We start from the raw sequence: 26,732 nt of genomic DNA, 5'->3' as shown, positions 1-26,732 counted from the left end.
ATTCTTTTAAATTCTTTCATCTCGTTAATTCATCTCAATTATCTGATGGATTAATGGTCACTTACCTTTTCAGTGTTTATGAAGAGCTTCACGCCAATCTTCAGAAGCTAAAATTTTGAAGTTATTTTCTGAAGGAGGAAATCTGGATGATTATTAAATCACAAACAGAGAACAAATATTAGAAAGACAAATCGGCCAGCATCAATTGTTGACATTCAATTTCAGGTTTCATTAGACTATTAGTTATCTATTTTTTCTACCACTTTTAGCATTTAAACAAGTCACATGCCTGGCTACTAAGGAAAGCTTTGTCTATTAACTCTTGAAAAAGGAAAGGTATGTAAGTCATATGTTTTGGGCAAGTTTTCTGTAGAATCTTCGAGCATCTCTACATTGGTTTGGAAGTTTAGTGCCAGTCAAGCTTCTTCTGCCATCTACCACTCCTTGGCCAGCAGGTAGAGACAGCTGAAATAGCACCCTTATTCCTTCGCATGGCAGTGAAATAGCTGGTAGGTAGCAATGCCATCCATCTTTCTCCTTTAGGGTAGAGGTGGGCAATCATCTTTGCCAGCAGGCCATTTATCATTAAGTGACTATGGTCTGGCCCTTAGTGAGGAGCATGGGCAGGGACGTGCTTGAGCTCTGGAAATTGCAGGTGCTTTAGCCTGTGGGCAATTCGTCCCATGATTGGAGCTAGCCCTCCACACAGCCAGTAGCCCCCGCCACACTGCTGGTCTCAGGTTCATAGTATACAAGAAAGCCACAGGTTCTAATCCCGGCTTCACCACTTCTCTGCTGTGTGACCTTGGGCAAAACACTTCTCTTCCCTGTGCCTCAGTTAAGCAGCGTGGCTCCGTGGAAGGAGCCTGGGCTTTGGAGTCAGAGGTCATGGGTTCAAATCCCGGCTCCGCCAACTGTCAGCTGTGTGACTTTGGGCAAGTCACTTCTCTGGGCCTCAGTTACCTCAGCTGTAAAATGGGGATTAAAACTGTGAGCCCCCTGTGGGACAACCTGATCGCCTTTTAACCTCTCTCTCCAGTGCTTAGAACAGTGCTTCTCACATAGTAAGTGCTTAACAAATACCGCCATTATTATTATTATTATTATTCTCTGTAAAATGGGGATTAAGGTTGTGAGCCCGATGTGGGACAGGGACTGTTTCCAACACAATTTGCTTATATCACCCCACAGCATTTATTCATTCAATCATATTGAGCGCTTACTGTGTGCAGAGCACTGTCCTAAGCGCTTGGGAAGTACAAGTCGGTAATATATAGAGATGGTACCTAGACGGGCTCACAGTCTAGAAGGGGTGGACAGACAACAAAACAAAACATGTAGACAGGTGTCAAAATCGTCAGAACAAATAGAATTAAGCCTATATGCATATCATTAATAAAATAAATAGTAAATATGTACAAGTAATAGAGTAATAAATCTGTACAACTATATATACAGGTGTTGTGAGGAGGGGAAGGAGGTAGGGCAGGGGGGATGGGGAGGAGAGGAGGAGGGGAGGAAAAAGGGAGCTCAGTCTGGGAAGGCCTTCAGGAAGAGGTGAGCTCTCAGTAGGGCTTTTCACTGTCCTTTTCTCCAGGCAACGGCAAAAACTACAGACAAAAGCAGCACTTGAAAACTTTACATTAATAATGTAACTTCCCAAAATACAGTAAACTCTATAAGAAGGATTTTGGAGAACATGGTTCCTTTCCTCCAGTGTTTTAGTCACGATATAAAAGAATTAAGGATGGAGGAGATGCTTGAGTCATTTTTGATCCATTCCAGGGGCAGAAAGAGGGCACACATCATCTGCTGGAACCCCTGTAGCTCCACTCTGACCAGAGACCAAGGTCCCCCTGAAACTGCAAGATATAGAAAGGATACCTGGGTCCAATTTCTGACATTCAGATGGGCTACAGGGAGTTTCCCAGACAGCCCTCCAAGGTCAGAAAAAGGGTATGTGCTTTTATTTGCTGTTTACTGGGTGCTGTACTATTATTGACAATAAGAAAATGGAAGCTTACTCTACCCCCATTCCATATAGTCACCGAGGGCATGAAAAATGAGAGTACAGAAATATATTCCTTCTGATTCCTCATCAGAAAGCAATCTGATTTCCTTCACAATTTTAACTGCTATTGTTTACCTGAATTGACTGGATTCAGTCAAAATGATTGAACTGAACCCTGAAGTGATACCTCAAAACTTTGAGGCACCAACATAATAAATTAAAAAAGGCGAGGGTGTTGACAGTGGAAACTGTGACATCAGTGTTCCCTATTACTGGCAAGAGATTCTTGCCTGAATCTGTCTGCATAGGTGCCTGAAAAAGTGCCTGGCACATAGTAAGTGCTTAACTAATACCACAGTTATTATTATTATTATTGTTATCCCTGACTGGAGCACATCCAGGGTGGAACCTCTGAAAGGATGTGGATGGCTGAGAACTAGCCCAAATCTGGCCCAGGGGCCCGACATGTCCAGTCAGATCTGGCTCACTCCAGCCCTAGGGCAATGAAGAAAATGAACATATTGCCTCAGTCCAACTCCAGTAGTGGCATCAGGGAGTCCAGGCAAACCAGTGCTTACAGTTTTTCTACTGTTGACACGAAATTCGGGGAAACCTGCTCAATATTGTAGCTGCCAGAATCACTATATACCGAGAACAGATTGGGAGAATGCTTCTGTGGCAGTGTAGAAAGCTTTGAATTCAGAAGCATTTTTCTGTCAAATATCAGTCAACCAGTCAGATGAAGGAATTTACCAACTGTTATGTTGTATTTTCCCAAGTGCTCAGTACAGTGCTCCTCACACAGTAAAAGCTCAATACCATTGATTTATTGAGTGCTTATTGTGTCTAGTGCACTGTACTAGGCACTGGGCCAGTCGGTTGACCAGTATAGGAATTGCCTTACAACCCTTTTGGATGCTTTTGGCAGTATCATTCATATTTGGAAATCTGGGCTATTTTATTATATTTTTTGAGGCGTGTGTCTTTTTAAATGCCAAGAAAAATAATTGTTTGGGTCATAGAGGGTCTCAGAAAACTTCAGGAGATCAGCTGTTGACTTCCAGCAGCACTTATGCAGTTCATGGCCAGAGGTGTTAGCTGAAGTAATTGGTTCCAGTGAACACCCCTTGGCATTCGGAGGGAGGGAGTAATTCATGGTTGGTCACGGCTCTGACTCTTGTATACATTTAAAGTCTTCGCTTTGTTTATGCTGCAGGAGATATGCTAGTATAACATGAGTCAAAATGACAGATGGATGGATGTTTGGGTCCTGGCAGGATGGGTTATCGAATAGAGCCTGGGATTGAGTGTTAACACACTTGTTCTAAAAATAACTCTGTCATGATCTCATAGTACATGCCCATGGATTATAAATCCGTATCTTCTCCTGAGCTTCAATTTCTCCATCTTCAAAATGCTATAGTAATGTTATTTATCTTCTAAATTCAATCTGGGAGAAAAGGTAAATAATAGCAAGCATTATTATATATAGTTCAAGCCTCCAGTATAGTTTCTCAGACCTGATTGATGATTAGGAGAGTGAGCTTACCAACTAGTGCTGTTGGATTTTGCGGGGATAACAAAATGTTGACTCCATTGATTTAGCGGTTCTTGAGGAAAATATTGCCTCCGTCATTGAGGTGGGATAGTCTACGATAACTGTGGAGGATTTCAGGAATTTCTTTATCTTTAAAGTTTATCTAACTCTCAAGTCTTTCCAGTGGAATCAACTCAACCCTGTTCTCTGAGAATAGTCTTAAGGTCAGAAAATATTGGCTTTTCGGTGGGGATTTTGACGGCTTTATTTTTAGAGGGGCAAAAAGGTGGGTGACATTTCTCTGGGATTGCAAAACAGAAGGATGCAGCTTGGTTCAGGTGGGTGGGGTGAGTATTCATGTTGATTTTCTTGTTTTGATGACTATTAAACTGAAATAGCATTCTGTCATATTTTGGAAATATGCAATTTCCAAAAGAATTTGCAAAATCCCCCAAATGGTTGGGGGATAATTGCTTTTGAACACAAGAGCACAGTCCTCCTGTCTTGCTCAGGGAAGATTGAAAACAATTTATTGTGCTGCCTGCCATGAAGAGCTCTGCTAATTTATCTGACCTCTCTCTGACAACAGGCACTGTCTCTTAAGTTGAGCTATCAAGTTGTTTTGGGTCATTAAGATCCATTTTTGAGCTGGGACCTCCAACCATTAAGGATTGAAATCCACAGTCTCTTACCAGCCTTGCTTGTCATTTTGGACTCCGCCTGTGCACCCTGGCTACAAATGGTGAAGTTAATGGTGTCCTTACCCCTTCCCTGATTGACCAATTTCTGGAGGATTTTTATTTACACTTGTGTATAGAGTTGTGCATCTTACCAGCACACAATAAGTGTTTGCTAACTGACCGGCTGACTCAAAGTCCTTTCCTTAGGAATCTGTGGAAGGATTCAGATTTAAGAAAGAAACAAGTCAGATCTTGCGATGATGATTTTTAATCTGAAAGATGATAAAACAAGAGAGTCATACATACCCAGGATTCTCTGAGTGTTTTGAAAGTCTTAGAAAGGTTTCCAAGGATGGACTGAACCAGGGCGAGAGGTTGGGGTGGAAAGAGGAGGCAGTACGAGGGGGAGTGTGGGGACAGGGTGGGGGGTGACAATCCCAGCTAAATGTCTAAGGGTCCACCAATCTGTCCATCCTCCTAACCTCTGACTGATGCCCAGCCTCAGGTAACCAGGTGGTCAGCAGAATCAATTGACAGTTGAATTCTACTTACATATTTTTTTCTCCCAAAAGACCCACCAAAAATCCTTGCTATTTCCCTTCCTAGCCTGTTTGAGATGTTTAAGTCTCTCCTCAAATCCCTTGTCCCACTGTCCTCCCTATCTCTTGCCTCTAATGACCTGGCCATCTATTTTAATTGATAAAGTTGAAACCATCAGGTGTGATCTCCCTGAAATCTCCCCTGCCCCCCTCCAGTTCCTCCCTCCTCCTGCCCCTTCTTGGACTCTCCCATCTTTTCCAGCAGTATTTCAAGTGATCTCCCACTTCCTCTCAAAATCCTCCACCTGCACCTCCAACCCCATTCCTTCACACCTTATCAAAACTCTTCTCCTATCCTTGACCATCATCTTCAACCATTCACTTTGTGATGGTTCCTTTCCCCCTGCTTTCTAAGATTCTCATGCATCCCCTATTCTCTAGACTGTAAGCTCGTTGTGGACAGTAATGGTCTCTGTTATGTTATATTGAGAAGCAGTGTGGCTCAGTGGAAAGAGCATGGGCTTGGGAGTCAGAGGTCATGGGTTCAAATCCCAGCTCTGCCTCTTGTCAGCTGTGTGACTTTGGGCAAGTCACTTCACTTCTCTGTGCCTCAGTTACCTCATCTGTAAAGTGGGGATTAAGACTGTGAGCCCCACGTGGGACAACCTGATCACCTTGAATCCTCCCTAGTGCTTAGAACAGTGCTTTGCATATAGTAAGTGCTTAACAAATGCCATCATTATTGGTATATTGTACTCTCCCAAGCACTTAATACAGTGCTCTGCATGCAGTAAGTGCTTAAATCAATCAATCATATTTATTGAGTGTTTACTGTGTGCAGGGCATTGTACTAAGGATTTGGGAGAGTACAACCCAACGGTATAACAGAAACATTCCCTGGCTACAATGAGTTTACAGTATAGAGGGATTGACTGACTGACTGACAACCCCTTTGACTCAAGTTCTCTCCAGCTATTGCCCCATGTCCTTCTCACTATCCCTCTTGAAACTCTTTGAGCTAGTAACTTAGCACTTAACTTCTCTGAGCCTCTGTTTCCTCATCTGTAAAATGGGGATGAAGACTGTGAGCCCCATGTGGAACAACCTGATCACCTTGTATTCCCCCCCCACCCCGTGCTTAGAACAGTGCTTTGCACATAGTAAGCGCTTAATAAATGCCATTATTATTATTATTATTATAGTAGCTTATACCCACTGACTTCCTTTCTCACTGTTGATTCTCTCCTTGAGCCCCTCAAATCTGGCTTCCATCCCCTTCACTCCATGGAAATTGCCCTCTTTTAGATCACCAGTGATGTCCTTCTTGCCAAATCCAATGACTTTTACTCCATCCTAATCCTCTTCAACATCTCTACTGGCTTCAACATTATGGATTGCCCCCTTCTGGAAGCATCTAACCTTGGCTTCGTAGACCCTATCCCTTGGTTCTACTCTTATCTCTCTGGCAACTCCTTCTCAATCTGTTTTGCTGGATCCTCCTCTGCCTCCCTCCCTCTAACTGTGGGAGTCCTTCAGAGCTCAGTTCTGAGTTTCCTATTCTCCATCTCTATTCACTCCCTTGGAGAACTCTTTCACCCCATGGCTTCAACTATCACCTCTATGCAGATGATTCCAAAATCTATCTCTACAGCCCTGACCTCTTTCCTTCTCTGCAGCCTCGTATTTTCTCCTGCCTTCAGAGCATCTCTACCTGGATATCCTGCTGATATCTCAAAGTTAACATGTCCCAAACAGAACTTCTCATCTTCCCACCCAATCCCTGCCCTTCCCCTGTCTTTCGCATCATTGTAAACAACACGAGTAATCCTCCCTAGATCACAAGCCTGTAACCATTTCATTTTCCTCTATTCATTCCTCTAATTCAATCCACACATTTAATCTGTCACCAAATCCTGTCAGTTCTGTCTCCACAACATCACGAAAGTCTGGCCTTCCTCTCCATCCAAACTACTACTGTGCTGCTCCAAGCATTTCTATTCCAAATTGACTAATACATCAGCCTCCTTGCTGAATTCCCTTTTTCCTGTCTTTCCCAACTTCAATTCTTACTTCACTCTGATGCCTGCATTATTTATCTTAAAAAAATCAATGTACATCTCCCCACTCTTCAAAAACCTTCAATTGTTACCCATCCATTTCCACATCAAACAGAAATATCTTATCATCAACTTTAAAGCACTCAATCAGCTTACCCACTCCTATCTTAACTTGTTGATTTCCTAATACATCTCAACCCGCCTGCTTCACTCCTGTACTCACTGTAATTTGATCACATGTAATTTGTAATTTGCTGCCAACCCCTTACCCACATCCTCCCTCTAGCCTGGAGCCCTCTATCCCTCCAAATCCAACTGACCACCACTCTCCCTAATTACAAAGCCTTATTAAAATCACCTCTCCAACAAGAAGCCTTTCCTAACTAAGGCCTCACTTCCCCTACTCCCTCTCCTTTGTGCATCACCTATGCACTTGGATATGTACCCTTTAAACACTTGATATTCGCTCTACCTTCACCCCCACAGCACTTATGCACATATCCATAATTGATTTTAGTTTCTTTTTCTCCTAAATTGTAAGCTCATAATACGTGGGCGTGTCTACCAACTCTATTATATTGTGCTCTCCCAAGCACTTAGTACTGTATGCACAGTAAGCATTCAATAAATCCCATTGACTGATGTTCTTCTTTCTATATGAGGAACAAAAATGGAGTTAGAATTTTATCAGACAATTAGCAGATGGGTGATTACTCATTTTAGAAGCTGTCTCAAACCGAGTAATTTCACCCCTTGAGTGTTTATGAAAGGATGAAATACATGATAGAAAAGTCAAATGTAAAAAAAACAAAACAAATTTCTATCTCTAGGCTTCTCTAGTCAGCAGTCTGTCACTGTTGTCATAAATGCTGATTCCAAATGTGTATGGAAATCCCAAATTTCTCTGCTCTAAGGAATTGATGTTAAAATGAAAGGGAAATCACACATGTTCTGGTTTAAGAGCAAAATTGAATGTGAAGGCTAATGCACCTCCTTCAATCAGAAAAAATTTATCTTGTTTTTTCCTGATTCAGTCTTACTCTCTCTAGCTCTTCATTAATCTCCTTCCTGTTCCAATTTTTTTCTGAGTAGATTGTACTCCTTCTGTAGATTTCTTCTTTCCCTCTGCATTAGTTGGAATTCTGGGATTGCCAACAAATGTGACCTTCATTCAGGCTCGTTAAAGCATCAGTTCAAGAGAAACTTTTCCCATTCAGAGAAAGACAATACTGTTTTACTCAGTTGTGGAATAGACTACAGTAAATCATATTGTAATTTAATGTTTGAAGCAAAATCATCAACTTAGCACTTATGAAAGAGAAATTACCTCTCATAGACTGCACAAATGTGCACAAGCAGCAACATGTGACAGTTTTTGAAAAAAATATAATCCTTTGGGAAATGTGCCCAACAGCATTTGAAGTTTTAAACTTGAGAAAAGCAGGCTCAACATAAGATTAATTGTTTTTCTGGCAGATGCCCAAGGACTTCTGTGAGCTGCAGAACTGCTCTTTTTATAATCAATTTTCCAGGAAGTCCCATCCTTTCTGGGATAAGAAATCACCTTTGAAATTCTGAGGTAAAATTTTTCAAATGTCTTGAAGAGTTACCCTTTTCCTCAGTAATCTTGTATCCAATAGTATGATTTTATGTCAAGAAATTAGATACCAATAAAGGAAACCACTATATAGTCCATTCCCTTGTGGTTTGACACTCAATTTCATCTCTAGTATTAAAGCTGAATGCTATTGATAGCTCTTCACAGGTTCCACTCAGTGGAAGCTGCTTAGGAAAACTTCTTTATTAGTGGGTAGTACTTTTAAAGTCAGATGTTTCTGGGACCAGTTATAGACAACATACTCCTTCCTCTCTAGACTATAAGCTCATTATGGGCAGGGAATGTATCTGATAATTCTGTTGTATTGTACTCTCTCAATCACTTAGTGCTCAGGACATATTAAGCACTCAAATACCATTAACTGATTGATACCCCCCAAAAATGTTTGTCACCACCTGTCCAAAGGAATCCATTTTTAATAGGGAACAACAAATTATCTCCAGTGGCTACCTGAGATTGCCACTTGGGTTGCCACCAGCTCTAAGTGCATTCGATGAAATGAAACTCCAAAATGTTGGTTGACTTCAAAAAGTTTATAAACCCAGAGACACTCACTAGGAGCTCTGTTCTGTTGAAGAAATATTTTCCTGTATAATGAGTTTACGTAACATGCTGTGCTTTTGAGTGGTTGAATCATCCGTATGTGGGTGAAATTTCTTAAAGTTTTACTCAGTGTGAGTATTTTTTAATCATTTATGGAATTTGCATTTTTTCAGGTAAAATATAATTTCAAAACACTGGCATGCATAATAATCTCTTTAAGTGATGATATTTTATTCCTTATAAAAAGAAAATACAATCTTTTTTAGTGAGGAAATCTCTCCTCTCTTCATGTCCAAAAATGGATAGTGACTGGGCCCTTATGGATTTTGTAATGCAGGATGTATGATTCTTTTGTGCTTTTTGAACTTAATGGTGGCATAAGTAAATTCGTTGAACCCCAAACAAGTAAGGAGAAAACCACAGGTTATCCAAGGTTCATGTAGGACTCCTTCATATTAATAATAATAATAGCAATTATTATTATTATTATGGTATTTGTTAAGCACTTACTATATGCCAAGCACTGTTCTAAGCACTGGGGTAGATACAACATAATCAGGTTGTCCCACATGGGTTTCACGGTCTTCACCCCTGTTTTACAGATAAGGGAACTGAGGCACAGAGAAGTGAAGTGGCTTGCCCAAGGTCACACAGCAGACAAGTGGTGGAGCCGGGATTAGAACCCACATCCTCTGACTCTCAAGCCTGTGCTCTTGCCACTAAACCACCCTGCTTGTCTTCGCTGTTTCTCCCCTCATGGAGAGGGGAAAATCTTTTCCTTTCCTTTCTGTACCCAGCGCAAGAGATTGTTACACCTCTGCTCTGGGGTTTCCCTCAAGGCTGTAAAGCACCATTTGGAAGTGAGCCAGAGGGCAGCTAAATGGGAAATAGGCCTAAATCTACTGATGTTCTGCTGTTAGAATTACCACCGCCTCTCCTCCCTTCTCTGCCAGTTCCTCCGTTCACCTTCAGGAAAATCTTTGGGGAGGGGCAGAAGTTGGGACAGTACTGATTGCTGCTGCTTAGCTAGCTAGCTGTACTCCAATTAAAATAGGGAACCTTGAAAGGAGCAGACAAAGACTTCTTTACCCTCCATGGCACTCATGGGTATGTTTTTATGTCCACAGAAACCCTGGTTGAGAGAGTTGGAAACTTTTATAATAATAGTAATTATGGTATTTGTTAAGCGCTTACTATGTGCCAAGCAGCTTTTATATTCACTGGAAACATCTCCCAAAATGACTGTAGGAAACTCCATCATTACTCCTCAGGTAACACCTAAAATCTTTATTGACTTTTCTAGATTCCCTTAGACTGAGCCCCAAGTGTGATCTACCCCAGCACTTAGTAAAGTGCTTGACACATAGTATGCTCTTAAGAAATACGTTTATGTACTAACAACAGTAATAATAATAGAGGCCCTGGGGCAAGGGTGTATTAGGAGTGATACCACCCATCTTGGCTAAATCCCATTCTAGATATTGAGAGGAGCATATTATCTCACTTTAACAGAGAGGAGGGACTTGGAGAAAGGTTAAAGAAAGCCCCTCTTGGTATGTAATAGGATTCTGAGGTAATAATAATAATGATTGTGAAATTTAAGCACTTACGTGCCAAACACTATACTAAAAACTAGGATAGATACAAGGGAATTACGTCTCTCATGAGGCTCACAGTTTAAGTAGGAGGGAGAACAGTTATTGAATCCCAATTTTATGGATGAGGGAACAGGCACAGATAAGTTATTTGACTCTCCAAGGTCACACAGCAGGTGTGTGGTGGATCTGGGATTGGAACCCAGGTTCTCTGACTCCGAGGTGTGTATTCTTTCCCTAGACCACACTTCTTCCCTAGCAGCAGGTCAACGTTCAGTTCAAGTCAGAGATGGTACTTAAAGAAGGTGGAGGAAGTAGGTGAGAAGGTTTTCCACTGGGGAATTGACAGGTCTGTGATATTAGTCCTGCCACATGGTCAGGAATCCTTCATGTGGTCCTATCATGAAGCATGTTCAATCAATTAATCAACTGTACTTATTGAGCACTGTGAACAGCACTGTACTAAGTCCTTGGTAGAGGGTAAAACTTGCCACAGCCAGTTTTAGAGAACTGACTAAATGAGAATCAATCAACCTATGCATCAGGCAGAAACTCCTCACCTTCGGCTTCAAGGCTGTCCATCACCTCGCCCCCTCCTACATCACCTCCCTTCTCTCCTTCTACAGCCCAGCCTGCACCCTCCGCTCTTCTGCTGCTAATCTCCTCACTGTGGCTCGTTCTCGCCTGTCTCGCTGTCAACCCCCAGCCCACATCATCCCCCTGGCCTGGAATACCCTCTCTCCCCTCATCCACCAAGCTAGCTCTCTTCCTCCTTTCAAGGCCTTACTGAGAGCTCACCTCCTCCAGGAGGCCTTCCCAGACTGACCCTTCCTTCCTCTCCCCCTCCTCCCCTTTTCCATCCCCCTGTCTTACCTCCTTCCCTTCCCCACAGCACCTTGTATATATGTATATATGTTTGTACGTATTCGTTACTCTATTTATTTATTTATTTTACTTGTACATATGTATTCTATTTATTTTATTTTGTTAATATGTTTTGTTTTGTTCTCTGTCTCCCCCTTCTAGACTGTGAGCCCACTGTTGGGTAGGGACTGTCTCTATATGTTGCCAGCTTTTACTTCCCAAGCGCTTAGTACAGTGCTCTGCACACTAAATATGATTGATTGAGAAGCAGCATGGCCCAGTGGTAAGAGCTTGGCCCTGAGTATCAGAGGACCTGGGTTCTAATCCCAGCTCTTCCAACTGCCTGCTGGGAGACCTTGGGCAAGTCAACTTCTCTGTATCTCTGTTTCCTCATTGGTAAAATGAGGATTAAATATCCATTGTCCCTCCTACTTAGATTGTGAGCCCCATGTAGGGCAGGGACTGTGGCCAGTCTGATTAACTTGTTTCTTCCCCAGTGCTTAAAACAGTGCTTGGCACATAGTAAGCACTTAACAATGCCATAACAATTATTGTTTTTCATGCAATTTATAGTAATGTCTTTCTCCCCCTCTAGACTGTAAGCTTGTTGTCGGCAGGGAATGTATCTGTTTATTGTTATATCAAACTCTCCCAAGTGCTTAGTACAGTGCTCTGCACACAGTAAGTGCTCAATAAATATTAACTGACAATCTGTGCTTCATGGCCTTAGTAGCTCCAATCACTTAGCTTCATTTGAAAATCCAAACTCACATCTGTTTATACGATCTTTTAAAATCTTATCCCTTCATTTCTTCATTATTAATAAATCCTTTGCACATTTCTTATTTGTTGAGGCTTTTTTTTAAGCCGAGCTCTACATCAAGGAACTTCTATCCATCAAAAACTGAATATTTAAAGTTTGTCTAAAAAAATCACCACTACAAGTTATTGTTTTTTTAAAAATCTGTTGAGCAAACCATTATTTTTTTTAATAAATTCTCTAGTTTGGTTATTTAAAAAGCCACATGATTGCGGGTCACTGAACCACTGAAAATTGACTGTTGAAAATGTACAAAAGGAGTAGGCCATTTACAGCTTTCTCATTCTAGTTTAATTTTCTGAGAATTGTTAAATTGTTCCCTGAAGGAAAAGTGATAATGAAACAAATTAAAGTTTTTGGTGATCTATTTTTGTTATATGCTCTACTGTACACTTTAGAGGCTTTAAATTGTGTTCATGGTGGCACTGTGGTGATGATTAAGAAAAAAGTACAAGAGATGAAGAATCAAACTTTGCATTTAGAAAAAAATGGACAATAATGAGAGCAGCAGCTCACCTTTTTTTTTTCCTAAAAATTGATCCCATCATGTGATTCAAAAATTGTCCCCTCTTTCCCTCTCCTCCTTTTTGTCTACAATGTTGACCTGTGGTGAAAAAGAAAATTAAAAAATTAATATCTTATTCAATAAAAACTGTGCTCAGCAACTCGGTCTTAAAAGCCTGAAAAATGCAGCATATTGTCTAGGGCTTCTTTAGTCTTTTCTAAACTCAAGCAATTTTCTTAAATGTGGTTTTTAAACAGAAACTTATTCATTTGCTGATATTTGTTAATTTGGGGGTGAATGGCGTGTGTGTGTGTGTGTGTGTGTGTGTGTGTGTGTGGTGTGTGTGTGTGTGCCTGTATGGAATGACCTAAGGTTTCAACTATTAAATATTGTTACAGGCTATTACTGTCCTTATTAATTATTGATAAAGCCTTGTAAATAAACATGGAGTTCAATGTTGGATGAAATTGTTCCAGACAAATTGTTTTCCCTGAAGACTTTGCAGTCTAAAGACATAGGAAGGAAAGAGCCAGCAGAAAAGTCAATGTTGAAGAGTTTGTGTTGAGAGTGTTCTTTGAAGTAGCTGAGTTGGTAGCTAAAGGGAATGAAGAGGATTGTACATGTATGTGTGCTTTTTTTTGTGCATGACTTAGGGGCGCAGGTGCTCAGTGGAAGCTGGACTCCTATTCCCCATATACAACAGGCTGGCCCACATTTCTGAGAAGTTTCCACCGTAGCAGAAGCGATTTCTACAGCAACAGAAGTAAAGCAGCCATTTGGTCCCTACCTTGGCATATCTGCTTGGTGCCCAGGCAACTCTCCCTCCTCCCTACCCTTTGTCTCTTACATTCAACCTCATCCTGTCTTTTCTGAAATTTTACCCCCTTCTCTGCCGCCACCCACCTTCTACATCATGACTTGTAAAGTTGTTTCCCCAAGGCCGCTTCCACCCCAACAATGTCCTTGCATCCTCCCATTTTCTCCCCCATCCAACATTGTGTTTTGAAACTCTCTTTCACAACTGTGTGGCCCATTCCTCAGCTGAAGCCCTTGGATTCACCTCAGCTATAAAGGCCTATCTAGGAAGCAAGAGGAAGCCCGGGAGTGGGATCACTGCTTCCCTCACCCTTTCTCATCCTGCCGTGGCCTGACCTGGCCCAGTGGCTGTGACTGACTCCAGGTTGCAGTAGTAAAGGGGCCCGCCTGACCGTGAAACAGTTTTTTTTGAAAAATGGAGATAGGATCAGGAGGGTGGGTATGAATTTGATGGTGTAGGGGGCCGAGGAGAAGGGGGTACAGGGTGCTGTGGGGAAATGGGAAAGCAACTTTAAAGTTGTAATGGGGTGAGGATGAAAAAATTGCTGATCTGGAATGATGGATAAACCTTGGTTCTAGCACTGAAGCATCAAGTACCTGCAGAGAGGAATTGATTAGTAATAGTGACTTCCTCCTGCCTCTCAGGATCACACCTGGAGAGTTTCCAGTACTCTACGGGTCCTGACTAGGGGAGGGAGAGTCAAGCAGAGGCATATCCATTCCATTCCCAGCTTGGGCATTGGCTAGCGAGTGGAAGGCATCTGCTACAAGTCAAAACTCACCTGTGTCGGCAGCAGTGGCATGGGAGAGGGTCGAGGGCAGGGACTCCCAGATTGGGAAGGCCTCTCTTATCCCTTTCTTATCCCTCCTAGCAAGTCATTTCCTGCCAAGGCCTGGGCTGCAGCAAACAAATAGGTGGGCTCATTGGGAAATGTATATATGGTTATTGCCAGAATTAGCCAATGGGCTAATGTATTAGGTTGTACTCAACCAAGTGCTTAGAGTGCTCTGAAACACAGTAAACATGCAATAAATACCATTGATTGATTAATACAGGCAGAACTGGGACTAGAACCAAGTCTCCTGATTTCCAGCAGTGCTCTTTCCCATGGACCAATAGCAGGGATCCAAAGGTATCTTAGGACTGTGGTCAAGATGTCCTCCCCTGGCTTGGAATGCCCTCCCTCCGCACATCCGCCAAGCTAGCTCTCTTCCTCCCTTCAAAGCCCTACTGAGAGCTCACCTCCTCCAGGAGGCCTTCCCAGACTGAGCTCCCTTTTTCCTCTCCTCCTCCCCATCCCCCCCACCCTACCTCCTTCCCCTCCCCACAGCACCTGTATATACATTTGTACAGATTTATTACTCTATTTTACTTGTACATATTTACTATTCTGTTTATTTTATTTTGTTAATATGTTTTGTTTTGTTGTCTGTCTCCCACTTCTAGACTGTGAGCCCATTGTTGGGTAGGGACCATCTCTATATGTTGCCAACTTGCTAACTTCCCAAGCGCTTAGTACAGTGCTCTACACACAGTAAGCACTCAATATGATTGAATGAATTAAAGAAACCCTTCCATTCATCCCAGATTTCCAGCTCTTTTGGGATGTGCTCTCTCCAGCAACTGCAGCAACTCAGGAACTGCAGGAAAATTCATCTTATGATCCTCTGCTCCCCAGAACCCTATCTACCTTACTTTCCTACTACCTGTGCTTTACCAGTGCTCTCACTCCTCACTCTCTTGCCCACAAAGGCATAACTACAATAGGCCCTTGGACTTCTTTTCCATAAAGCTGCTTTCTGCCTTCTGGAGTGGTGAATCCTGATCCTTCTTCCTCTCCTGGCTGCCCCAGGACCTTGGAAGCGGTTGCAGCTCTCTCTGAGGGGGCCAGAAAATGAGAAAAATAAGATCAGAATTCCTGTTTTATTTTTGAAGGGTCAGGGACCATCTGAGTTCAATGAAGGTTTTTTTTCCCTTTACAGCAGATCCATTTGTGATAGGTAGAAAAAATTAAGAAGGAAATTTATAGAGGGACAAAGAAGTATGGGGCATGGGTGGGAGGAGATACTGGGGGGGCAGAAGCACCAGGGAGAGATGCCAATGTTTTCTTACTGAAGGGTCAGGGACCATCTGAATTCAATGAAGGTTTTTTTTTTCTCTTTACAGCAGATCCATTTGTGATAGGTAGAAAAAAATAAGAAGGAAATTTAGAGAGGGACAAAGAAGTATGAGGCATGGTTGTGGAGGAGATGCTGGGGGGGCAGAAGCACCAGGGAGAGATGCCAATATTTCCTTACTGCTGAAGTAAAAGTTAGGTTCACTGTTGCACCAAGTGGGAGTAGCAAGGAACAGTGATGAGAGAAAGCCCATGAGTATGTATTCAAACTGACTTTCTCCCTTTCTTCCCCTCTCCCAGCCCTGCAGCTCTTATGTAAATACCTGTAATTTATTTATTTTTGCCATCTGTCTCCCCCACCCCTAGACTGTGAGCTTGTTGTGGGGAGGGAATCTGTCTATTGTTGTACTGCGCTCTTCCAAGCGCTTAGTACACTTCTCTGCACACAGTAAGCTCTCAGTAAACACAGTGGAATGAATGAACGAAGTTGCTGGTTTTGCTCAGGGTCTGGACACCTCAGAGAAACAGGACTCATTGTCTTGTAAACGTGAGGCTTCACCACCTGAAAGCAGCCGGGCTGGGACACCCCAAAGCCATGGTCCTGGGGCCCTGGGAGTGATAGAACCTGGGCCCCCTGGACGGAACCTGTGTACCTTGGAGAGATAATAATACATCATTATGGTATTTAAATACTTACTGTGTACCAGGCACTGTTCTAAGTTCATTCATTCAGTCGTATTTATTGAGCCCTTACTGTGTGCAGAGCACTGTACTAAGCACTTGAGAAGTACAAGTTGGCAACATATAGAGACGGTCCCTACCCAACGGCGGGCTCACAGTCTAGAAGGGGGAGACAGACACCAAAACAAAACATATTAATAAAATAAAATAAATAGAATAGTAAATATGTACAAGTAAAATAGAGTAATAAATCTGTGCAAACATAAATACAGGTGCTGTCTGGAGGGGTGCTGGGTTAGACGCAAGGTAATCAGGTTGTTCCGCGTGGGGCTCACCGTCTTATTCCCCATTTTACAGATGAAGTAACTGAGGCACAGAGAAGTGATTTGCCCAAGGTCACAGCCGGCAAGTGGCGGAGCCAGGATTAGAACCCATGTCCTCTGACCCCCAAGCCCATGCTCTTTCCACTAAGCCATGCTGCTTAGGATGGGACGGAGCCATCATCTGGTTTTAGAGCAGCAGCTCTTGATACCCTGGGAGCAGTGAGCCCAGAAAAGATTGAGGTCCTAGGGAAGCGGGCATCTGTGACAGTGAGAGTTATTTTTTTTGTTGTTATAGTATTATTATTATTGTTAAAGTGTTAAGTGCTTCCTTAGGGCCAAACACTATCCTAAGCTCTGGGGTAGATACATTCATTCAATTCAGTTGTATTTATTGAGCACTTACTATGTGCAATGCGCTGTGCTGAGCACTTACAAAATAATTTGGTCAGTCACAATCCTTGTCCCATGTGAGACGCACAGTCTAGGGTGGAGAACAGACATCGAACCTCCTTCCTCTCCCCCTCCTCTCCCTCTCCATCCCCCCCCGCCTTACCTCCTTCCCTTCCCCACAGCACCTGTATATATGTATATATGTTTTTATGTATTTATTACTCTATTTATTTTACTTGTACATATTCTTTTTATTTTTTTTTTGTTAATATGTTTTGTTTTCTGTCTCCCCCTTCTAGACTGTGAGCCCACTGTTGGGTAGGGACCGTCTCTCTATGTTGCCAACTTGTACTTCCCAAGTACTTAGTACAGTGCTGTGCACACAGTAAGTGCTCAATAAATACGATTGAATGAATGAATGAATTTTACAGATGAGGATACTGACGCTCAGAGAAGTGACTTGCCCAAGGTCGCACAGCAGACAGAATTTCTAGTCTAGGTTGTATGCAAAAACATTCTTGTTACGGCCATCATTGCTCTTCGAATGTTAGAGTCAACATGGCATTTCAGACTCATAAGCACATATAATCTGTATTTTTCCTGTGGATTAGCAGTGAAGTGTAAACTGTTGGGCAAACTGTTAAATTACTGCACGTTGCATTTGCCTCCTGGATAGTTTTCTGGATTGGAATTACAAAGGATTTAGGCTTTGGGGTCCATCTTTCTTCCTTGAATGATAATGACTCTGCTAGCGGTAGCTATTTTTCAGTGGTAAATGTTGCAGAGCAGGTAAAATATATAGGGTCGTCCTAAACACTGTGAGCAATTAAATCATATGGGCTATGAATCTCCTTCCAGATTTCACTAACAAAATTAAAACCATGATAAAATTGCTGCCTTAAACTGGCCAATGTGCAGAATTTGGAGTTTGATGGGACAGTAAATGTGTCCCTATGAATTTTTGTTATGCATGCTTTTATATATTTAGTTAAGTTGCTCAAGGCCTAACACTTTCCCGGTCAAGTTTATATCTGAAGTGATTTTTTTTTTTCATTCCTGATTTATATTCCTTTGGAAGAAAAGCATAGAATGGGAATTCTAAACCAACTTTATTTATGGTCATGCAGAAATAAAATATGGAAAAAAGTTTAGAGCTCCTTTTATTGAATTGCTTCAGAAAAGGGTTTGACGATTGCTTCATCTGAATGTGGTTTATTACCCTTTTTTCCCCAAATTCTTGATGGTGGTTTGTATATACTGCTAGGGCTTGAAAAGATACTTTATATTCAATATATTACAATTTGGGGGATTTTAGAAATAAGCTCTACCACACAGGCCTGCATATTGAATTTACCTGACTGAAAAAGCCGGGAGCACTTTAAAACACCTGTGGATTGGAAATCAATGCATAATTGCTGTGTTTAAATCAGTGAAAGTCCTCAGAATCTGTGCTTATCAGTGCTAACAAAAAGAACCGTGTTGTCAGCTTGTCATATTAGGTTTTTATATTCAAGATACTTGAAAGAGCTTTGCCAAGGAAATCCTTAGGCTGCTGATATGAATTGCAGGGTCTGTGATTCTTCATCTTGTTTTGTTCAATTTGAGAACAAGCCGTATCATTTATACTTCTCCACATTTTAGCTAAGTTTGTAAATTTTATTAAATATCAGGCTTTATAACAGAGCGGAGTCAGGTATTTTTGCTGTGTATTTTCCTTATGTTTACTGAAGTTTGCTTAAGTGAACTGTGATGACATTGTGGTATTTCAACCAGAAGTCCTTCATAGCATTTGCCAGCTAGCTCCATTAGCTTTGATTGCAAGTTGAAGTTAATATGATCAAATTAAAATAGTTAACAGGAGTTAATGGCAGTTATTGGCTCATTCTTCATAACAGTTTAGGTAATAAAATGGGATCACCACCATATTATTTGGTAAAATCATTTTACAGTAAAATCATTTAAAAAGAAAGACCAACCAGTAGTAGTAATTGTGATTTTTTTATAAATAAAGTTGTCTGGGCCCAGAGAGTTCTTAGGTTAGACCTATGGAGACTTCCAGAACCATACTTCCCAGAAAGGTGTGACCACTTGAAGATCATGATCCAAAATATGGAGTACTTCAAAACTCAAACTACTGTGGAATCCTTCTAAGTCTTACTGAATTTGGTCACACCTAAAAAACTACAAGGATTGCATTATGCAACATCTGAGACGAAAACAATTTATGGAAAGAAAGTACTTAGGAACTGTAAGTTTAGAATCTCAGAACAGAAGACGACATCCCACCACTCTTTAGCACTTTAATTATTTTAAAAGAAAACAAGATGGGATGACTGGAGGTGCATTCCATCCAGCAGGCTAGAGAAGATGGCTATACTGTGGGCTTTTTGTGAAGGGAATTCGAGTTGGAGGATATTAATATTGGGTTTGTGGGAAGAAATTGGGTCCTTGGTGAGGAAAACACTGTCTGCACACAGTAAGCACTCAACAAATGCCATTGACGATGAAAGAGAGGCTTTTCCCACCGAATCACAATAAATTGCATATCTGGCAGTGTGTGTTTGCTTGTCTCTTGAATTGGAATAAATTCCACAAGTTCAGGATCCCAATCTTTTACTACTTTTATATAGTAGTAATAATAATCATGGTAATTGTTCAGCGCTTGTGCCAAGCACTGTTCTAAGTGCTGGGGTAGTTACAAGGAAGTCAGGTTGTCCCACTTGTGGCTCACAGTCTTAATCCCCATTTTACAGATGAGGTAACTGAGGCACAGAAAAGTGACATCAGACAAGTGGCAGAGCTGGTATTAAAACCCATGTCCTCCGACCCTCAAACCTGTGCTGTTTCTACTAAGCTACACTGCATACATTGGTCAGCACATAGTAGATTCCCAACAAATACAGTTAGTTTCCTTGTCAGCAAGGCTATCACAGATGCTGTCTGGGTTGCCTCTCTGGGTTAATTTGAGTTTTGGAGGCCAAGGTCAAACCCTGTCTTTGCTTCAAATTTCCTTCAAATGAATGAATGAATGATCAAATTAATGGGAAAGTGAGGATACATCCATTGCCCATCATTTCAGAGGGAGCATGTTTCCTGGATATGTTTTATTACCTGGTTCCAGGAAGCAGATGGTACAGAACTGTCAGCTGGTTAGTAGTGCCTTAGTCACATTTTTGTTTAATGTGACAACATATTATTTATAACACCACAGGGAAGGTTACTGTTAGGTCATTCAGCACTAAAAGGGACTAAATTCTGCCACAGATGCCCTTTTATAATAGCCCTACTTAACACAGCCATTAGTTCAGACCCAGGACTGAAATTATACTAAAAAAGACTATGCTTTTATACACTAACATAGCGTAGACTACAATTTCTGGAGAGATGAAAATCCCATGAGCACTGAACTCCGTGAGTGCTACAACATGAGTTTTCATTGACCTAGGGGGTTTGTGAGACTGCAAAACCTGCATTTTAGGAGAAGCACTTGGCCCAGAGGAAAGAACACGGCCCAGGAGTCAGAGGGCCTGGGTTCTAATTCCAGGTCCACCACCTGCCTGCTGTGTGACCTTGGGCAAGTAACTTCACTTCTCTGGGCCTCAGTTTCCTGTAAAGTGGGGATTCAATACCTGTTCCTCCTACTTAGACTGTGAGCCCCATGTGGGACTGAGACTGGCCAACCTGTAACTCTCCCATCACTTAGAACAGTGCTTGACACATAGTAAGAGCTTAACAATTACCATAGATATTACTATAAGTAGGTGTAATTGAATCTTCCTTTTAATCTCTTCGTAGCTACAAAGTCTAATAAAGCTGGAGTAATGTGACGTGTGCCATTTGTTCAAAGCCAAGAAGACTAAAGAAAGAAGCAGAAGTCATAATAGGTAAAAACCATTTGACCTTTTTGCTTCAGTAAAAAAATTGCCACGATTTTGGAGTTCTGGCATATTTTCCATCATTTTAATGTCATAATATTCCGTTATTTTAATATTTTTTGATGCAAGTAACTGTTAGATCTAGTGATGATTTAGCCTCCCACTGAAAATGAAGAATGAGCCTCAGTCTTGTGAAAGGCTTCAGGACCAGAAACCCATGCATTGGATTTGATTTTGGTGATGGTGGTTTGCACAGTGCCATGCTCCCTTTCATCTTTGCCAACCGCATAGTCTGAAACTGGCTCTAACATATTTTATAATGGCATTTATTAAGCGCTTACTATGTGCAAAACACTGAGACCATATTGCCTAATTTATAAATCTGTTTTCCACAACTTAATCAAAGTAATATTTATGTTTGGAAGAGTGTTAACTGCTAATAACTTGTCATATATTTATTTCCAGCACAGAATGCTTTACTTCTATAAGATAGTTAGTGTCTTAGCCAGATTCTTGGTGAATATGGTTACTTAATGCCTTTTTATATATGTTTGTTGAGTGTTAGGCAATGGGCCCTTATTTTGATTCAATTCACAAAAATTCAGTTTGGGGCAGGAAAAATGGCTCCTCCAGTCTCTTATTTACTCTTATGAAAGTCAGACAGAGGCAGGCCCTGGTCCCAGTCCTAAAATATCCTCTTAGTAAATAGGAAAATGCCTGAATTTATCTTCCTCAGAAGGTTACATGACGCTGACTCTGCTGTGAGTTGAACCTGTGTGCCAGAAGCTTATGCCAATCCCTTCAGGAATCACATTTTAGTGTGTTTAATACGCAAAATGATAAGTCCCCAAATGCCTTTTAGAGTTGTAATATTTGATCACATATAATATATAAAATATATTATATATATGCATATATATACATATAATACATATGCATATATACATATGTATTATATATATTATATAATATAATCAATAATATTTGAGTGCTTACTGTGTGCAGAGTACTGTATTAAGCACTGTAGAAGCAGCGTGGCTCAGCGGAAAGAGCATGGGCTTTGGAGTCAGAAGTCATGGGTTAAAATCCTGGCTCCACCAGTTGTCAGCTGTGTGACTTTGGGCAAGTCACTTAACTTCTCTGTGCCTCAGTTACCTCCTCTGTAAAATGGGGATTAAGACTGTGAGCCCCACGAGGGACAACCAGATCACCTTGTAACCTCCCCAGCGCTTAGAACAGTGCTTTGCACATAGTAAGTGCTTAATAAATGCCATTATTACTATTAATATTATTAAGCGCTTGGGAGAGTACAACATAAGAGTCGGTAGAGATGTTTCTTGCACACACAGAGCTTACAGTTTAAAAAGGGAGACCGACATTAATATAAACAGATAAAGTATGGATATACGTACGTAAGTGCTGTGGGGCTGAGGGTAGGGCGAGTAGAGGGTGCAAGTCCAAGTGATTGGGAGTGGGAGGGAGGAAATGAGAAGAAATGGGAGGAAACAGAAGGGAGAGGAGGAAATGAGAGCCTAGTTGGTTAAGGCCTCTTAGAGGAGGTATGCTTCTAATGAGGCTTTGAAAGTGGGGAAAGTGATCGTATGTCAGATGTGAAGGGAGAGGGAATTTCAGGCCTGAGGCAGGAGAAGGGCAAGGGGGTGGCGGTGATAGACTAGATCTACGTGTAATAGATTGGCATTTTCAGTGCAAAGGGTGCGGGCTGGATTGCAGCAGTAAATCAGAGAAGTAAGGTCAGAGGAGGCATGGTGATTGAATGCTTTAAAGTCAATGAGGAATTTCTGGTTGATGTGGAGGTGAATGGGCAACCAATGGAGGTTCTTGAGGAGTGTGGAAACATGGGCTGAATAATTTTAGAGACAAATCAACTGGGCAACAGAGTTAAATATGGACTGAAGTGGGGAGAGACAGGAAGCATGAAAGTCAGCAAAAACTCTGATACAGTAATCAGCTTGGGCTATGATGAGTGCTTGGATCAGCATGGTAGCAGTTTAGATGGAGAGGAAAAGTTGGATTTTAATGATGTTGACTTAATGCACAGCTGAACCAAGGGTTCAGCAAGTTGGGTGTATTTAGAGTTAGATGTATTTACAGTGGGTTAGTTGGGGAGATAGTTCTGGAAAGTTGAAGGGTGTGGAGAGGGAGTTACTGAATAGGCTCAGGGCTAGAGAGGGAGATTTGTGAGCCAAAAGGCTGATTTTTGCCTCACAGGCTCCTGTCACTGCTCAGCTGGGCAGGATTGAGGAGGAAATTTGTCAAGGAGGGACATGAGGGAAGCTGTCATAGGTATCAAGATGAAACTGCCCAGGCACAGCCAGTTACTGACAGTGTTATGAGTTGTTAAAATATACAGCGTATGCAAACAAACAAAATGATCGATATTCCTCTAAAACAACTGTAGCTAACATTGAACCTTTCGTAATGCTCTGAAACACTGGTGGGTGTTTAGCTGAGTTTCATAACACTCGAGGCAGGTCTATAAAATCATCCGAAGAATGATATTAGATTACAAATTTTTAAAACTGTGGCACCGTGAGCAATTTCTTGTTATATCTGTACACGTCACATGGACAAGTTGGATATTATTAGCTTTCCTCGTGACAAGCATGGGAGTCAAAGGCTGGGTCTACAAGTGTCAAGTGTTGGCAAATTGTACTGGATTCCTTGGACCAAAACATGACTCCCTCTGAATGTTTGTCCGCAGGGATCTAGAGAGGATGTAAAACATAAAATCCAAGACTTGGATCCATTGATGGCCAATCTGAAGGGCTTCTGTTTGGAAAGAAAGGTGAAACAAACAGCAGGTGTCACAGGGCTGCTCTGTCACAAGAGAGGACCATGACTTTTGGTGGGGAAAGGGAGCTTCAGCTATGTTCACCAAACACCTTGTAGTCTCTGGAGAGGGACCATGGCCAGAGCTCACTATATTGACTATGGTTTGGAGTAGCCATATCATGCTAAGACATCAAGACACCACTGCCCATAACCAGACATTTTTAAAAATTCTGTGCTGACATTAAAAAAAAATATTTTTGATGATATTTAAGTGCTTACTATGTGCCAGACACTGTACTAAGTGCTGGGGGAGTTAGAAGATAATCGGGATGGACAGTCTCTTTCTCACACAGGGCTCACAGTCTTAAAAAAACCTGTTTTTTGTTAGGTAGACTCAGCTTTACTTTTGCCCCTGTAATATGAGAGGACATCTTTTTAAAAGTCATTCAGCATCATATATATTGTTAGTTTTATGCAAGTTATATTGTATATATGTTGAGGGTAAAATTCTATTTTCCAATCCGAAATAATAAAGGTACAACCAACTGGGTTATACAATAGGGAGTTCTTTCCCTGGGCATTGGTGACATAATAATAATATTAATGATGATGGCATTTATTAAGCACTTACTATGTGCAAAGCACAGTTGTAAGTGCTGGGAGGTTACAAGGTGATCAGGTTGTCCCACGGGGGCTTACAGTCTTAATCCCCATTTTACAGATGAGGTACTGAGGCACAGAGAAGTGAAGTGACTTGCCCAAAGTCACATAGCTGACAGTTGGTGGAGCCAGGGTTTGAACCCATGACCTCTGACTCCAAAGCCCGTGCCCTTTCCACTGAGCCACGGTATATGACAGCTAAAATATATTGATCTGGACTGGTGAAAGTTAGAGCTGCTTATAAACTGTAAGCTCGTTGTGTATAGGGAACGTGTCTACCAACTCTGTATTGTACTCTCCCAAGCACTTAGTGCTCTGCACATGGTAAGCGCTCAATAAATATAATTGATTGATTGCTTTATAGTATGACATTATGGCTTCATAACCTTTAATTTGGCACCGTATACTTTTCCCTTGTTATGTTAGGATCTGTGTTTGGTACTTATTGATTGAAAGAACAGTCTCTTCCAATCACTGTTAGTTAATAGATGTTGTGTCCCCAAATAAGGAAGTGATTCAGTGCTTAGAATAGTGCTTGGCACATAGTAAGCGCTTAAATACCATCATCATCATCATTATTATTTTTAACCTTCATCAGCAGAATAAGGATGCTAAAACATCTCCTTCATGACTTCTCAGTTGAAATAAAAGGTGCTCTTAGGGTTTTATCGTCCTTAATCACTGCTCCTATTTTAATTTTCTCGTGGACACATTTTCTGAGTCATCATCCCGAGATTTCTACATGTAAGAACAGATGCTGCTGGTTCTTTTAGTCACATTTTGCAAAGGTTACATATTGTGATGAGAGTATGAAGGGTTCACCCAGGATACTTCTGATAGCAAAAATATACCTTCTGGAATTCTTGACGAAAGAAAGCCATTAGATGAGATAGAAGGAAGCAAGTGTTTCTTCATGCTCTGCTTATATTAATTGCAGCTATTAGCCTTTCTGAAGGAGAAATTCAATTGGGATACTCTTGGAGAGAGACTATAGCTTTTCCACAATTTGAGTCTTCAATTTGAGAGGCAAAATTACTGTTAAAATTTACGAATTTAATAATGGCTGTTGATTTAAGAGCATCAGGGGACTTAAACATTTTATTTCTTGTACAACTAAACATTTCAAATTTTTGAAATGCCACTCAAAGAAATTTGTGTTTCATTGGCAGATTGCCAGGAATTATAAATAATGGCAGGTTCTCATAGTGAAATCAACAAATCTACATAAGGCCTTGCCTGTAAGAGCCATTATTCAAGGTATGGTTTATGACCAGACACCAGGGTCCCATTCTACTGTATAACTCATAAACCAAGCTCATTTGCATCTGAACTACATAAAATTATCATTAACTAGTTTTCACGAGATGGGTTGTCAAGATGAGTGTAAAATGAGAAAAGAGCTCAAGTTTTTCTTTTTATTACAGTTTTCCTCATAAAGTAAGATCTATAGGCCACAGAGAAGGCGATTTGTATTTTGCACTATTTCTAGCTTTCAACCAAATTTAAAAACACACGTACATAACATAAGCTAGCAAGCATATTAGCTCCAAGTCACAAGTCTATGGGAAGCACTTGCCTGTTTCTGTAAGAAAGTTCCATTGAAGTCACCTGTAAAGATTACCATTATACTGCCAGCAGCCTGTTTGATTGATCCCATGAGTTAGTGATGACTGCATAATTTGACTGAATATTCTTCCCTGAGTTGGCGCCCTGAAAGAGAAAATAGCAGATTGGCAGTTCCCTCTCCTTGTAGATTAAGAGGTAATCAGATCCTTTCTAGGGAATACCTAGGAATAAAGTCTGAGTCATTAGAGAGTTGCAGGTTTGAGAAATGGGCTCACCTAAATTTTAAAATCCCAGAAATTAAGAACAAAGGAAATGTTAGCCTCAGAGTGACTCCTTATGTCATATCATCTTTCCAAACGCAAACAAAAAATCCCGATCCTCCAAAACCAGAAGGGCATAGGTGATTTTAAGATGCAGTTTGAACAGAAGTGCTGAGCTCCTTCTCTCCAGTCTCCTTCTTAGTCTCCCAGCAGCTCCTATAGCTAGATTGCATTGCTGGTGCAATCATGAGAGGGGTGCCTAGGCAACAGGAGGTAGCTGGAATGTTAATGGGTGAGCAACAGCTCTGGCTTCCACCAAGAGCCACTTAATGGAGAAGCTTGAAAACCCTAGACACTCATTTTAGGCACTCATCAATTATAGGCACCCAGAGGGTCTACCCGCCTTAGACTTTTTGAACCCTACTTCTCCTGGGTTCATAAACCCAGAGAACTAATGCCAACTGAGAGGTATTCCTCTCTCA

The 26,732-nt window shown here is 41.3% G+C and overlaps 1 protein-coding gene and 1 non-coding gene across 2 annotated transcripts in view; both read left to right on the top strand.

Annotated features, from left to right (window-relative positions):
• The window catches only part of INPP4B (inositol polyphosphate-4-phosphatase type II B), a 514,133-nt gene that overhangs the window by 167,867 nt on the left and 319,534 nt on the right, over window positions 1-26,732 (top strand). Inside the window, exon 3 of the mRNA XM_038755090.1 lies at window positions 20,892-20,980. The gene's annotated coding sequence lies outside the window, so the exon portion shown is untranslated. The remainder of the gene's footprint in view (window positions 1-20,891; window positions 20,981-26,732) is intronic.
• Window positions 14,221-14,357, top strand: LOC119935954. Its single transcript, XR_005453550.1, has one exon. It is a non-coding gene; the product is annotated as a small nucleolar RNA SNORA7 (small nucleolar RNA).

This window comes from Tachyglossus aculeatus, chromosome 12 (assembly GCF_015852505.1).
Source record: "Tachyglossus aculeatus isolate mTacAcu1 chromosome 12, mTacAcu1.pri, whole genome shotgun sequence".
Lineage (NCBI taxonomy): Eukaryota > Metazoa > Chordata > Mammalia > Monotremata > Tachyglossidae > Tachyglossus > Tachyglossus aculeatus.
The sequence above is the reverse complement of the archived record's forward strand: the minus strand, read 5'-3'. Positions and strand labels throughout refer to the sequence as shown.